Source organism: Rattus norvegicus, chromosome 6 (assembly GCF_021556685.1).
Source record: "Rattus norvegicus strain SHRSP/BbbUtx chromosome 6, alternate assembly SHRSP_T2T, whole genome shotgun sequence".
NCBI classification, from domain to species: Eukaryota; Metazoa; Chordata; class Mammalia; order Rodentia; family Muridae; genus Rattus; species Rattus norvegicus.
In genome coordinates this window covers 119,923,017-119,937,771 of record NC_141539.1, presented here as the reverse complement: position 1 = coordinate 119,937,771, position 14,755 = coordinate 119,923,017, and the positions used below count along the sequence as shown (strand labels likewise).

Genomic DNA, 14,755 nt, shown 5'->3' with positions numbered 1-14,755 from the left:
ATTCAATTTCCTGACCCTCTGAACATCTCCCCTATTTCCTCCCATACCTGAACCTGTTCCCTTTCCCACTCCTCCATCTAAACGCCCCTCCCAATTCCATTTCTCCCTCTACCTCATGTTATTATTTTGTTCCCCATTCAATGTAGATCTGAAGCAGCATGCAGACCTTCTACTTGAGCTTCATATGGTCTGTGAGTGTATATATATATATATACATATATATATATATATATATACACACATATATATATATATATATGTATATATATATATATATATGTATATATATGTATTAAAATATCCCTGAGTGTAGATTGACAATTCTACTTAGTACTTATGTGATCTTCAACTACTTCCAACTATAGACTAAGTGTCGCTTTTTGTCTCATCTCTTAACCAAAGAGAAGAAAGTTAAGCAGGCATGTGAAGAAGGGTCTATGAATCACAGAAGTCAAATTTGCCACATTTTTTCTTGTAGTAACTTATGCAGTTAGTTAACAATTCAAAATCTCACCCAATAAATCCCTCTGGAAATCCTGATTGCTTTTCAAGACCTCATGTATACATATTGATAATTAATATACTAACAGATAAACTTTACTTTCTATGCTAACATATAAGCCACACTGAGAGACATAGCAGCCAAAAATAATGAAGCATTTGAACAATCATAAGAAAGTATGTTTTTTTTATAAGTGAACATAGATATGGAGCAGAATAATGGATATTCAGAATACTGGACAAGAGAAGAGAAATAAACTTACATATAAGAAAACCAGAAGATATGGTCATGGAAAAACACGGAAATTTGCCAATCAGTGATCTAGCAGAATTGAGATCTATGATAAACAGTATTGAGTGCATAATCCTAAAGAACAACTATGTTTCAACTCACATTAATTCCCTTTCACTCAATCCAAATATGCCCTTAACACTCCTGAGCAAAATGTTCCCCCAAAAGAAAGAAACCTGTAGAAAAAGATCGTTCAATGTTTTATTCCAGTATGAACATGAATCCAGATGGCATTGCAAAAGGAGATTTATATTGAAAAAATATTCAAATTATAATGATGTAAACAAATGTAGAGGACTCTTTTCTTAAGATAGAACTGTCCCCAAGGCAATGAACTCCAGCATCAAAAAATAACATCCAGACAAAGTCCTTTTTATACTATGACTCTATGCACTGTCATACCCTCTGGTTCTAAAGAAAATGTATCAAATAAATTGTCCAGTGCTCTGTCATATAAAATATTTCATGATTAGATGAAATCCAATTTCATTCATTCTGTCAAACATACTAGATGCTCATAATTTGTCCACAAATTTCATGCTTATGTTTCTCTTTGAGTTATACATAAAATCTCTATTTCCTATTTCTCTTCGTAAGATGAAGATGGCTTTATTGATATTGCCTATCTCAAAGAGTTCTCATAAGATTTAAATTATATGCTACAGTTAAGGAACTTTAAAATGCTCCTAGCTATATAACTTTTAGCAGTCAATATTCTTTCTCTTTGTAAATCTGCAAGGAAAAATTATGCAAATAGTTCTTAGTGATAGTTTTATCTATTCTCTTGGGTCCTTGTTCATAATTTGACAGTTTTTGAACTGTACAATATGTTCAATAGAAGTCATTAAAAGTATCAGGAATTCATAATATTTCTCAGACATGTGCAGTGCTCAAAAGACCTTCATGAAAGACTTGTGGCTATTTTCAACCAACAATCATACATCCCTTAGTCAGAAAATGGGTTGATGTTAAAACAAAGTATAAACCATACATTTTGTTATGTTCAAAATCAATATTCTGAAATATATGTGTCCCAAACATATATTATGACCCCACACTTTGGTGATATGTTTAATACTCTTTTATTTAAAACATAACTTTTTTCCAACTCTGTTGCAAGATATTGAAGCATCTTGTTGATGCATTTATATATGCCTTAGCAATACTTTGAAGAAGAAAGCATAACACCCTTATTAGGAAGATCGTATAGCCTATTGAAAATATGGACAGTTTATTTTTGTAATATTCTCTAAATAATTGGCCCAATGAGAAAATTGCCTTGTGATGCATTTATCAGAGGGCACAATTGATATTAGATGGCAAATGACTATAGCTAGCCAGTTATAAATGAAGCACATGGGAGTCAATGAGAAGAGTGTCTAAGCTCTGACACAGAGCTGGCGACAATCCATCTCGGTGACAGAGTTCTGGAGGAATGATGCACTGGGGCAAATCTAAGCTTTAGTGATTTTTTTTTGTTTCTGTAAAAGTTGAGGGGGTAAACAATTATTACACAAAAAGACTATATTTAGAAAACTTTCTTTGATCTCTCTATAAGAAGTCACCAATGATTAAAAAGAATAAAACAAGAGTATTTTTAAGAAAAGTATCAGATTTTGGAATTTATAGTTAACCTGTCACTTTTATTTATTGGAAACTTACTGCATACTCATGGACAGAGATGCTCATTTGGAGAGAAAAAAAATCTCAGCTATTTCTTTAACTTCATTTACTGATAGCAGAGCTAACTTCACATGTGGTACATTTTTACCAGAAAAGTTATTAGTATATAAGGAGGTAAAAGTAAAAAGGAATCATGTACAGCAAGTAAGAATAATAATATTGAATGCAACACAATTGTTCTTTAAAACTGTTTATTGATGAACTATTGCTTCGATATTCTAGCTGCTGAAACAAAAAGGGAGAGGGATATTCAACTGAAGAATATAAAACTGCAATTTCATTGTGGTACATCTACACAATGGAATATTACTCAGCTATCAAAAACAACGGCTTTATGAAATTCGTAGGCAAATGGTTGGAACTGGAAAATATCATCCTGAGTGAGCTAACCCAATCACAGAAAGACATACATGGTATGCACTCACTGATAAGTGGCTATTAGCCCAAATGCTTGAATTACCCTAGATGCCTAGAACAAATGAAACTCAAGACGGATGATCAAAATGTGAATGCTTCACTCCTTCTCTAAAAGGGGAACAAGAATACCCTTGGCAGGGAAGAGAGAGGCAAAGATTAAAACAGAGACTGAAGGAACACCCATTCAGAGCCTGCCCCACATGTGGGCCATACATATACAGCCACCCAATTAGACAAGATGGATGAAGTAAAGAAGTGCAGACCGACAGGAGCCGGATGTAGATCGCTCCTGAGAGACACAACCAGAATACTGCTAGCAAATACAGAGGCGAATGCCAGCAGCAAACCACTGAACTGAGAATAGGTCCCCCCTTGAAGGAATCAGAGAAAGAACTGGAAGAGCTTGAAGGGGCTCGAGACCCCATATGTACAACAATGCCAAGCAACCAGAGCTTCCAGGGACTAAGCCACTACCTAAAGACTATACATGGACTGACCCTGGACTCTGACCTCATAGGTAGCAATGAATATCCTAGTAAGAGCACCAGTGGAAGGGGAAGCCCTGGGTCCTGCTAAGACTGAACCCCCAGTGAACTAGACTGGTGGGGGGAGGGCGGCAATGGGGGGAGGGTTGGGAGGGGAACAAAAAAAATTTATGGTAGTCTTATAAGATATAAGGGCTTTTGATTTTCTTCTATCTGTTGAGGGTTTTGTGACCTAGTGTAGTGTCAGTTTTGGAAAAGTTTCCATAAGTACTGAGAAAAAGGTCAGTTCTTTTGTGTTTGGGTGAAATGTTCTGTAGATATCTGTTGGGGCCATTGGATTCATAACATCTGTTAGTTTTATTATTTCTCTGTTTAGTTTCTGTCTCAATGATCTGTGCATTGGTGAAAGTAGGGTGCTTCCCTTCTTAGTTTTGATGGTATGGTGATATTTATTTTCTTTTTCTTTCCTTTTCTTTTCTTTTTTGAGTGTAGTTAGTCTCCTTGGGTTGGAGTTTTCCTTCTAGTACCTTCTATATGATTGGATTTATGGATGAATATTGTTTAAATTTTTCCCCATGAAATATCTTATTTTCTCTGTCTATGGTGAATAAACATTTTGCTGAGTATAGTAAAAAAAAAATAAGACACAAATGTGAAACCTGAAAACGTCATTAAAAAAAACAAAAAAAATTGCAATTTCATAAATACCATACGTTCAAGTAAAATTTGGAACCCTGGCATTTTTTCTCATAAGTTCACCCCATGGGAGCAAGTTTTATTCATTGCAGTGGTTGCTGTCACAGTTATTACTTTTGTCAAATACCTGCTTACACTGGATGCATAGTCATTACATTAATATATATATATATATATATATATAAACATATACATATACAATGTGTACAATTTTAAATTTGCAGAACTTGACATTAAAGTACATTAATTTCAATTGTAAAGTGAACCAGCATGAGGAACATCATGATATCAGCCCATCCAAAACATTCCATGGCAACCTGTCTACTGTGTTACCTCCTTCAGAAAACCCATATTCACTTAAATGAGGCATGTTAATAAATAACGTTCAGTGAATTCCAGAACCTTGACATGTTGCTTGCAACGTTTTATAGAATAGCCCATATCAAACACTAGGCAGGGTTCTTGTGTCATGTAACCAGTCATTTTAGATAAATAACACTTATTTTTATCTTTAAGAAATGAACTTTGCTTCTCTTTACTTTCAAGACATACCACACTCATTTTACTTGAATGTTAATGTGTCTAGAGGTAAAGCTAATTGAATTTATTCTGGCGTAGCACTCTAATAATTGCCTCTAATTTGAAGGAAGAAATCATTGTCTGCAGTCCCTCACCTCTGATGAACTGAAAAGTAGCAAATAACATAGCATCAAACAGTCAGCAATGAACATGACTTTTTTTTGAGGGTCTCATTCTACTTTCATTTATCCTGGAAATGGCTGCCCTGATAATCTCCAGATTGGTAATCTATATTATACTTAAGAAAATATTCTAGAAATATAGTTCACATTCTAAAAACATCACATAGATAAGGCTTTACAAATCTAAATTCAAAATCCCTTACAAAGGGACCTTGTGCTCTAATTAGGGTTAATCTGGCATTCTATAGTTTTCAAAACATTCTCTCCCCAATGAAGACAGGAATGTTGCCACCTGGCTTACATTATAAAGGTTAAGGCAGTCAGCACACAGGCAGGGGTAGAGGTCTTCTGCCTCATCTCCTTTTGCTATTCTTTCTGACCAAACAGCAGAGACTTGATTTTCTGAAGAGAAAAAAAAAAAACAGAAGAAGAAAAAACTGATCAAGACCTATTCACTAAAATTGATAAAATGCCCCATTACCTCAGGATCAAAGAGAAGTCAAGAAAAAAATTATACCTAAGGGGACTAGGAAAGCCCACTGAAGCCCTTCAACAGACAGAGCAGTGACAGAGCAGGAAGCAATTGGAGAGCCATCAACCTAACTGCCTGTGAAATCTACCAGGGACCCCGAAGCTGCCACCCGGATAATATTAGCTCTAGACCAAAGCACCTGGGACCTGTCAGTCATCCAAGCCCAGAGAATTAAGAGTTATATTATAATTGTCTCCATTTCATAGCCTCTGTTTTCAATGAACTGGAAAAGTGTGAGGCTCAAAACAATTTGCTTTTTAAAAGACTGCAGGAAATACAAAAAAAAGATATGATTTCTTATGGTTGTTAAGATGGGAATGCAGAAAAACTCTATTGAAGTTTTCTAGCAATAATATATAATATTTTTATAGTCATTTAAATGATAGTATTCAAATCATGATCCTCAGTATAAGTTGATAATATTACTCTAGGGAAATCTTACATGTACAAATTTAGTTCTAGCAGTTTTTCTCATTTAAAGGCAGACTTCATTTAAATCAAAAAATGACAAATCAATAACTTCTGAATGAATCTTAAAATAGAAATTACTTAACATGCTACAATAAGTTCAAATCCATTAAGGAGAATATGAAGCATCTCCTGTTACTTTTCGTAGTGATGGATGCCTTTACTACATTTTGAGAATTTGTTATGCATACTGTTCTATCTGGGGTTCTTTATTCTCACTGTAAGTCAACGCTAATTGCAATGACTGGATTTGAAAATGAAAGAACAATCTATTATTAGATTAGCAAATCCACCATTTGATATATATGGATAGATATTATCAGTGGAACAGTGGGCAGCCTGAGCAACTGAGTTTTGGAAGTTTGAATGCATTTGAACACAGTCATGGAGTAACCATTACTTGGCATGTTCCCTGAGTTTTCATTTCCATTATAACGAAATGTCTGAGGCTGGTAACTTTACAAAGTAAAGAAGCTGTTTGCTGGAAAGATGGCTCTGCAAGCATTTACCGTAAAGGAATGTGAATCTGTAAAGTCTTCACAAACCAAGAGGAAGTAACCAGCATATATCTGTAATCTTAGAGTCCTTGTAGAAAGACAAGAGGTAGGTATAGGAGAGTCCCAGAATTTTAGAGGGTAGCAAGGGTACATGAAACAGTGAACAAGAGATATTCTCTTATGACACAAGAAAGGTAATAACCAGCATCAAACGTTTTTTCTGACATCTACAGGTTTCATGGAAAGAGCATATTCCTGAATTCACAAGAAAAGAAACACACACACGCATGCGCACGCGCACACACAAACACACACACACACACACACACACAGAAAGAAAGAGAGAGAGACAGAGAGACAGAGAGACAGAGACAGAAACAGAGACAGACAGCATGAAAAGGAAGGAAGATATATAGAAATGAGAGTAAGGAATAAAATAGATTTACTTAATTATAATTTGGGGTGGTTCAAATACATGGCACCACCTTGCTTCTGGGGAGGAATTTGTCATAAAAATTTGAATATATATATCTTAAGTAGGAAGCCATTGAATAATCCAAGATTTAGTTTCTTGATAAGATTCTTCTTGAAATAATTTAGAATATGATCAAGATAATATTGATCCTTCCTAAAAGCCCAAGAATTCCTGCTCAATTCTACTTCTGAATAATCCAAACAATATCGCCACATGGTCCACCTAAGATAGACCCACAGGAGGTACATTCAAGTCACAATAGCTGCTAAAACATACCACTCTGTACTATCTCTACTTTTTTTAACTTTTGAAAATGTATTGTTATCAGTTGATATCAGAGTTCAGTGTACATCCACTAGGATTTCCAGATTCAAGAACATCAAAAATAAAAGATGGATAGAAAGATAGTTCCAGAAAGAAAACTTTATTTATTTTAACAGAAAATGCATACCTATAGATGGCCTATAGCTGGAAGGAAGATTAGAAGCTCAATTATCTTCATGCCTTACAATTTAGAAGCTTTATCAGTTATTGGAATAGTGTGTCTCTTGCTTACACGTGTTCTATCAATTACATATTTTCCTTAATGAGCAAGTTTTCTAGTTTTTCTTTAGATCGACTCGTTTTTTTTTTTTTTGTTTGCTTGTTTCTTTTTTTACATATGCTAACTTGGACCTCATTTTCACTATATTCCCACCAGAGTATTCGATCACACTTGAAGCAACTTTGGATCATTAAATGGAATAATTTTAGAATGAAATTAAGAGTTTTGTTTTATTTAACTTTAGTGAAATCCTTGTTTAACTAGCTTGCTCTTGTTTGGAGCATCATATGTGACACTGAGTAAGTTTTATTGACTTTTCCAGTACTGCTGTTCTAGTTTCCACAGATGTTGGTGGCTTCATCAGAGTTAAAGTCATGGTGTGCAACTCTATAGAACAATGACATCCAGGTCATATTTAATATAGTAAAGGTTTAAAATTAAATCCATAGATACAGTTTTCTTCCAAAGCCATACAATTTGAAAACGTAGTTTTTATAGCCTAACCAGTCTTTATTGAAAAGCTGCTCTTTCATAAAAGTAATATTTGATAAGAATCAAAAGGATATTGGCAGCTTATTTTTTAGGACTGGAGGAATCTCTGAATACAACCAGTATTTCTACCAGATCCCTTGAAGAATATTATATTCTTTAAGTTCAACCAGACTGTTTTATTTCAATCAGAAACACTGTTAAATTACTGAAAAACTCCTTCCTGTTGCTTCTCTTTGAATCTCTGGGAAATGTCACAAACCTTTAATCTTATCTCTGTAAAATGGAGTCACATATAATTAGCTAATTTTCTACTACAAGAAACCAGAAGTATTAGGTCATAAGCCCACCAGTCTTATTCTTTTTACCCCATGGTATGCTTTCAACGTGAAATATCCCCACAAGTTCATGCATTCAAACTTAGTTCTTAATTGACTGCATTGTCTGAGGAAAGGATTTCAGTAGCAGAGACTAAAAGAAGCTCCTTTCTCTATCTCGATTCTGCTTTCTGTTCTGCCCTTGAGTTAGGACCATACATCCAATATTCTTACCAAGGTGGACTGAGTCATGCTGGCATTCAGAGTAACAGGACTGGATCACTGACATTGTAAGCCAAATAAATCCTTCTGTCTTAAGTTGCTTCTGCCATGTGCTTTGTCCTAGAAAGGAGAAAAACCAGTAACACATTAATATACCATCCCACTATTATTTTGTCCAAATTACTCTTTAATTAAAACGTGATCATATTGTTTATTCTTTCACTTTTCTCCTGTCAAACCTTATCAAGTGCTTTCTTGCTTGCTCGTAAACTCATGTCCTCCTTTAAAAGTTATTGATTAATAAATTTAAATGTATGCAGCTATATTATATAACATATTTTGTATAACTTATAATTTTATGCATATTTATAACTTATGATATATATCAGCACAACCTGCTTTGTTCATATAATATAATGTATATGTATATGATCTCAGGGCTGACCTCTTGGTATTGGATAATCAGCTGGGAAGACTATTTCTCTCACTCTCAAAGACCTTAGTTGCCCATAGCTTTTGGCCTGGAACAGGGACCCTGGAAGATTTCTTCCTTTCATGCCACCATGTCTATTGTGATTCTTGTTCCTCCTTGTTTAAGCAAACATTTTGTTGAGAATTGATCATTGTGAGTTCCCTGACATTTCTAGGAAATGTGATCTCACTTGCGAATTTCTTTTAATCTTGTTCTTACAATTTTTCTGCACTCTTTGGGATCTTCTCTGAGCCTAAGGTTCAGATACTGTTCTGGAGATGGTTTCCACACAATCATGTGTTCTTTTCATTTTGATCAATAATTCTGACAAACTAGGGCACCTTTCAAGTAGAACATGGACCAGAATGCCACAATCCTTTTTCTATAGGTGCTGTATGAGGGATCTCAGTGGAAATCACCAGCTTTCTATTTGCACTTAAAAACACCAGTACAAAAGGAAAAACAAAAACATGTATTGAGAAGCAGGCCAACTAGCCTTAACTATTGAATTTATACAATAAATACTTTACTAAGACACCATAATTTCTAACTATGTTATACATATTTATCCTTATACCCACTGATAAGAACAGTTCTAACCACTAATAAATGAAGGATATCTTTTCAATTTTCAATAAAATTCAGGGTTTATTTTTTCTTTCAAAAAACTCAATTTCAAAACCCATTCTTCAAAAATAAGAAAGAAGTAAGGAGAAACAATAGTGAACTTTCTAGAAAATGTCTAAAACTTATAAGCATTTTTTTAGCAGAATGGACTTGCCTTGCTCTTTAAGACAACTTCCTCATCTGGGTATTATAGATGGTCAGTATCTTCCCTAATGCTTCCTATAAGCTGGATTGTATGATCACATTTTTTTTGTCAAAACTATTTTAATCAAGAGAATAATAATAGAAGCTTGGTAAAAAAAAATGGTCGGTTGTTCGTCTTTGAGTGACAGTGATGACTATGTGGTAGAATAATGTAAAATTATGCCAACTCTGTAGATCTATGCAAATAGGCAGAAATGCTGTGTTTGAGGGGAAGGGGGGAGTGATTAAGAACATAGAAATTAAACTTCTGTGAGCAATAAATGAAAGACTTCCTTAGGTCCACAAAGCCATCACATTCTATCATGCCCCATTTCTTTGAAGCTAATAAAATCCTAATGAGATATGATGCCCTTGCATGTGTGCGTTATGCTGTGTTATACTGCTATCTGTTCTCACATTAACTCCTCCAATGACCTTTTTTTTTCATTATGTGATTTCACTTCTTCTACTCCCCCAATTTCTTGTATCATTCATTATTCTACTTGGGAGAACTTTACTCTCCTCCTACAGCCCCTCTTCCCAATATTCAGAAGTTAAATAAAGCAGAAGATGGGACTAGAGAGATAGTTCAGGGTTTAAGCTCACACATCCTCCAGAGAACTGGAATCCAGGTTGAGATTCCATATCAGGTGGCTTACAATTACCTGGAACTCCAGCCCCAGGGTATCTGACACACTCTTCTGGCTTCAGCACACGTTTGGATTTATGCCCTACACATATACACATCTCCTCTTTTGGACTTTTTTTTTTTTGAAGGACAGGCTGATCAAAGTGAAATTATCAGTTCTTTTTATTAAAAAAATAATTTTACTCATTTAGATTTCAAACGATATCCCCCTTCCTGGTCACCCCTCCAGACAACTCCAACCCATCCCCCCTCTCTCCACTCCTTGTTGCGTCAATGAAGGTTCTTCTCTACCCACTCACCCACTCCTGCTTCGTCCCCCTATGCTGTGGCATCAAGCTTCTACAGCACCAAGGGCCTCCCCTCCCACTGATGTCAGACAAGGCCATCTTCTGCTGCCTATGTATCTGTAGCCCTGGTTCCATGTATACTCTTAGGTTGGTGGTTTGTTCCTGGGACCTCTAGGTGGTCCTATTAGTTTATATTCTTCTTCCTATGAAGTTGTAATCCCCTTGAGCTCCTTCAGTCCTTCCCCTATCTCTTCCATTAGTGTCCACAGGCTCAGCGCAATGGTTGACTGTGAGTTTCTGCATCTGTATTGGTCAGGTGCTAGTAGAACCTCTCAGGGAACAGCCATACCAGGCTCCTATCAGAAAACACTTCTTGGCAACAGCAATAGTGTGGAGGTTTGGTGTGTGCAGATGTGATAGTTCTCTAGGCAGGGCAGTCTCTGGATAGCCTTTCCTTCCATCTCTGTTCCATGGACAAAAAAATGAAACATATTATCAGTTCTTGATTCAAGAAAACATTTTTCTTCTAATTTAAAGTTTAAAAAAAGCTGCAATTTGATTATGTTATTTTTAAACTTGAGCCTTTTTAAAAAAAATTAATCCGTCTGTTAATGTCAGCTATGTACTCATCAAATTTCAGTCTGCTGAGGATAGTGGATACAGTTGGGCTTCAAGTCCATCTTTTTTTTTTAATACACATTTGAGTGCTGAAAAACAAATCCTACACTAGCCATGTCCCTAGCTTGCTCCAAGCTAGAGATGGAATGGTATAACCATAACCCGCTCAGGCCTCGTTTCTGATGTGGTTTATGGCTTTGTTTACAACGCTTAGAAATCATTCGAGTCTCTTCCAGTAACTGTGACCCAAAATGAGCAATTTGGAATTTCATCACTCTTAATATTTTGAAGATGGCATGAGATCTGGCCGCTCTTAGTGGACAGGGTGTGTCTTTTCCCCATTTTCTTCAAAGAAAACACTTGGCAGGAACAAATATACTGAAGAGACAAAAAAATAAAAATAAAAGACACATTAAAAACTACAAGATGTGAAATGAATGGTTAGAGGGTAATTTGCAGAACTTGCTGACAAGATATACACATGGCAGTAGGAAATCATAGGAGGTTTAAATGGTGTCATGAAGAATGCATTCTGAGGAAGTGAAAGAGGAGCCCTTGAGACATTGGTTTTCTCTTCTTATAAACATATTCAAATTACAGTCCTATTGTATTGCTGTTAAATTATAAAAATGCTGTCTTTTATCCCGCACTACATCTGGTACTGTAGTGCCCAAAGGTATCTGATAGACGTCTTCATCTCAGTCAGCAAAGCGTCTCACCTGCTCTGCTCCATCCCATATCACACTGCTGATGGCTTCTCTCTGAGCCTGGCAGCAATCTCTCTACCCATCCAGTTCCCAAGGCAGGTTGCCACCATGCCAGAAATATACATCCCAATTGTGTGGCGGGTTAGTGTCTCTGGCCAAAAGATACTCTCTTATACTTCAACCGCCACATGAAAGAACACCCAACACAATAATTTCTGATCCAATAGATAAGATATAATTGCCCACCTAAACACACAAAGCCCTGTACACACCCATCCCTTAAGAATATTCATAACAACCTGTAAATATGCAGAGAGGAATCGTAACATCAGCCTCCATGTTCTCTCCCCTGCTTCTCTGCCTTGCTTCAGTCTCCTCTCTCCAAAACTTTTCTCCTGCTCATCCGTCCCTCTTGTCCAATGACAGACCTCGCTTTATCCTATACCTGCCTATACCTGCGTGATGACATCATCTTACACTTGTGTAGTGGTGTGAGAGTTCATGACCCCAGGATATCGTATACTTTTTCTTAATTCTAGAACACCTAGTCATAAGGCAACTGAAATGAATAGCCGCTTCAACTGGAACACAGTCAAACAGTGTAAAATAATGGAAATAAGTCAAACATACATATACACTTCATTAATATATCAAAACAGTAACAACAGCAACAAAATAATAATAATAATAATAATAATAATAATAATAATAATGCACTTGAAACAAGAACTTTATTTTTCTGTCAGGTCAATACAACACAGTAGTAGCAGCCATTTCCGACCCATGAAGATTAATGCCATAAGAGTGAATTAGACCTTAACCACCTCACCACAACTGGGTTAATAAAAAAAAAACCTTGCCCCTACTATCTTTATCAGAAATGCTACTAGCATTTGTAGTACATTATGAACTCAGTGTACTTGAAGTCACTGTCATCACTAACCTGGGCTACCTCACTAGCCACATAACATCAAACATGTTCTGCCAGCATACACTTGCACTCATATGGTCAAAATTTCTATAATAACCAGGTTCACATGTTTATATTGACACCTGCCTTAGTAAAATGTAATTGGCATATCACAAAGGACACTATTAAAAGTTACAACTCAGTGTCACTTCATATTATTAAAAAGGCTTGCAAGAATGATTGTAATGAGATTTTAGAACCTTGTCATCACTTCTAAGGAGACATCCATGTCCATGACCTGCCCCTTCCCCTCCCACTTCCCTCCTTTCCCAACCTCTGAAGATGGTCACTGTTTTCTATCTCTATGGACCAGCCAATTTCAAAGTTTCCACATTTAGATCATTTAGGATAAGATCTTTATAATTCTTTTTCTTGTTTACATAATGTTTTCAAAAATTATTCTACGTAATAGCTTTCAGCAACACATTCACATTACTGAAATATAATCCACTATGTGGAAGTAAAGCTTGTTTGTCCATGCCTTTGATTGATATTTTTCCACTTTTTCATGATCGATAAAAAATTCGGTTATGAACATTTCTCATTGTAATTGTTTAATGGGAGTTTGGCCTTGTGTCTTAGAGTTTTCTCCTGAACTAAATTGCCTGGGTAACACCGCATAGAGTTCATGTTTCATATTCTGAGTGGCTACTAGACTATATTCCAAAGATACTGTATTATTTATCTCTGCTTCCAGCAATCCAACCAGAAGACTCTCACCTTCCACAGCCCCACAGCACTATGGTGTGTACCAGAATTTAGTCACATTTCTGAGTGAGAGGCTGTATCTGCCAAATGGGGTTTGATTTGTTTCCCCAGTGACAAATGGTTTCTGGCCTCCGCTCAGCTACTCATTGTAATCTACAGAACTTCCTCAGAAGACATCTATTGTAATCAGCATCTAGTCTTTGAATGACATGTTTGTATATTTTTTAAAATTTTTTGAGTTGACATATTTCTCAAACGTTCATTTTTTTTATCCTGTTCATGGTTTACAAACACAGTCTTCCATGATCTGGTTTATTTTACATTTTAACTGCATCAAGTGAAGCACGAATATTCTTAAATGAGATAAAGTTTTTTTTCTTTGCTGAATCTGATTTTCACATCCTAAAATAATTATTGCTCTAGATCAGTTATCCATTTGTTTATATTTACAATATATGTAATTTTAAATCATAATTTAAAAAGTATTTGCTTCATATTAATTAATTCTTACTCTACTAGGTAACGGCCCCCTCTTTCTCATCTGTATACCAAGATGCACAAAACTGCATTTGTTAATCTTGGTTTCTTGCCATATTATATACATTTTAGTGTTGACTTTTATTTTCATAGAAATGGCAGGACATGTCTGGGGAAATATTACTGTATTGAGGTTTTCAGCTAATTTTAACATTACCAATATTTTTAAAATAATGGATACAGAATATCTATTCATTTATTTGGGGTTTTTATTAAGAGAGTCTTTTATTGATATTTTGTATATTTTAATGTATGGTAGTTAATCTTTTGTGAATTCTATTCTTATGCACTTTTATTATTTGGATGATATTGTGAATAGAGTGTTTATACTTACATTTGCACTATGTTTAGTATTGTAGAGAAATAAAATAGATCTTTGCATATTAAACTCATATGATATGCCTGTGCTGAAATGATTGGTAGGGATAATAATGTGTTGTGACTTCCCTAGGTTTTCTGAACACATCATGTTTTCTGTGGTGAGACATATGTTGACTTGCTTTGGTTGTGTAGAGCTTTAATCTCTGTTTAACAGCTAAATTCTTGTCGTAGTTTCAAACAGAAGGAGAACAAATATTTCTCACTACTTTTAAAAAGAAAGATTTCAGTCTTTCAGCATCTAACATGGTTTCAAACTGTCACAATCTATTTCCAGATTGAAAGAATTCTTAGGTTTCT

At 35.4% G+C, this 14,755-nt stretch overlaps 1 long non-coding RNA gene across 1 annotated transcript in view; it reads right to left on the bottom strand.

The window, feature by feature from the left end:
• Positions 1–14,755, bottom strand: part of LOC134479459 (uncharacterized) — a 94,070-nt gene that overhangs the window by 17,156 nt on the left and 62,159 nt on the right. The window contains exon 4 of the long non-coding RNA XR_015622528.1: positions 8,332–8,439. This is a non-coding gene — a long non-coding RNA (uncharacterized LOC134479459). The remainder of the gene's footprint in view (positions 1–8,331; positions 8,440–14,755) is intronic.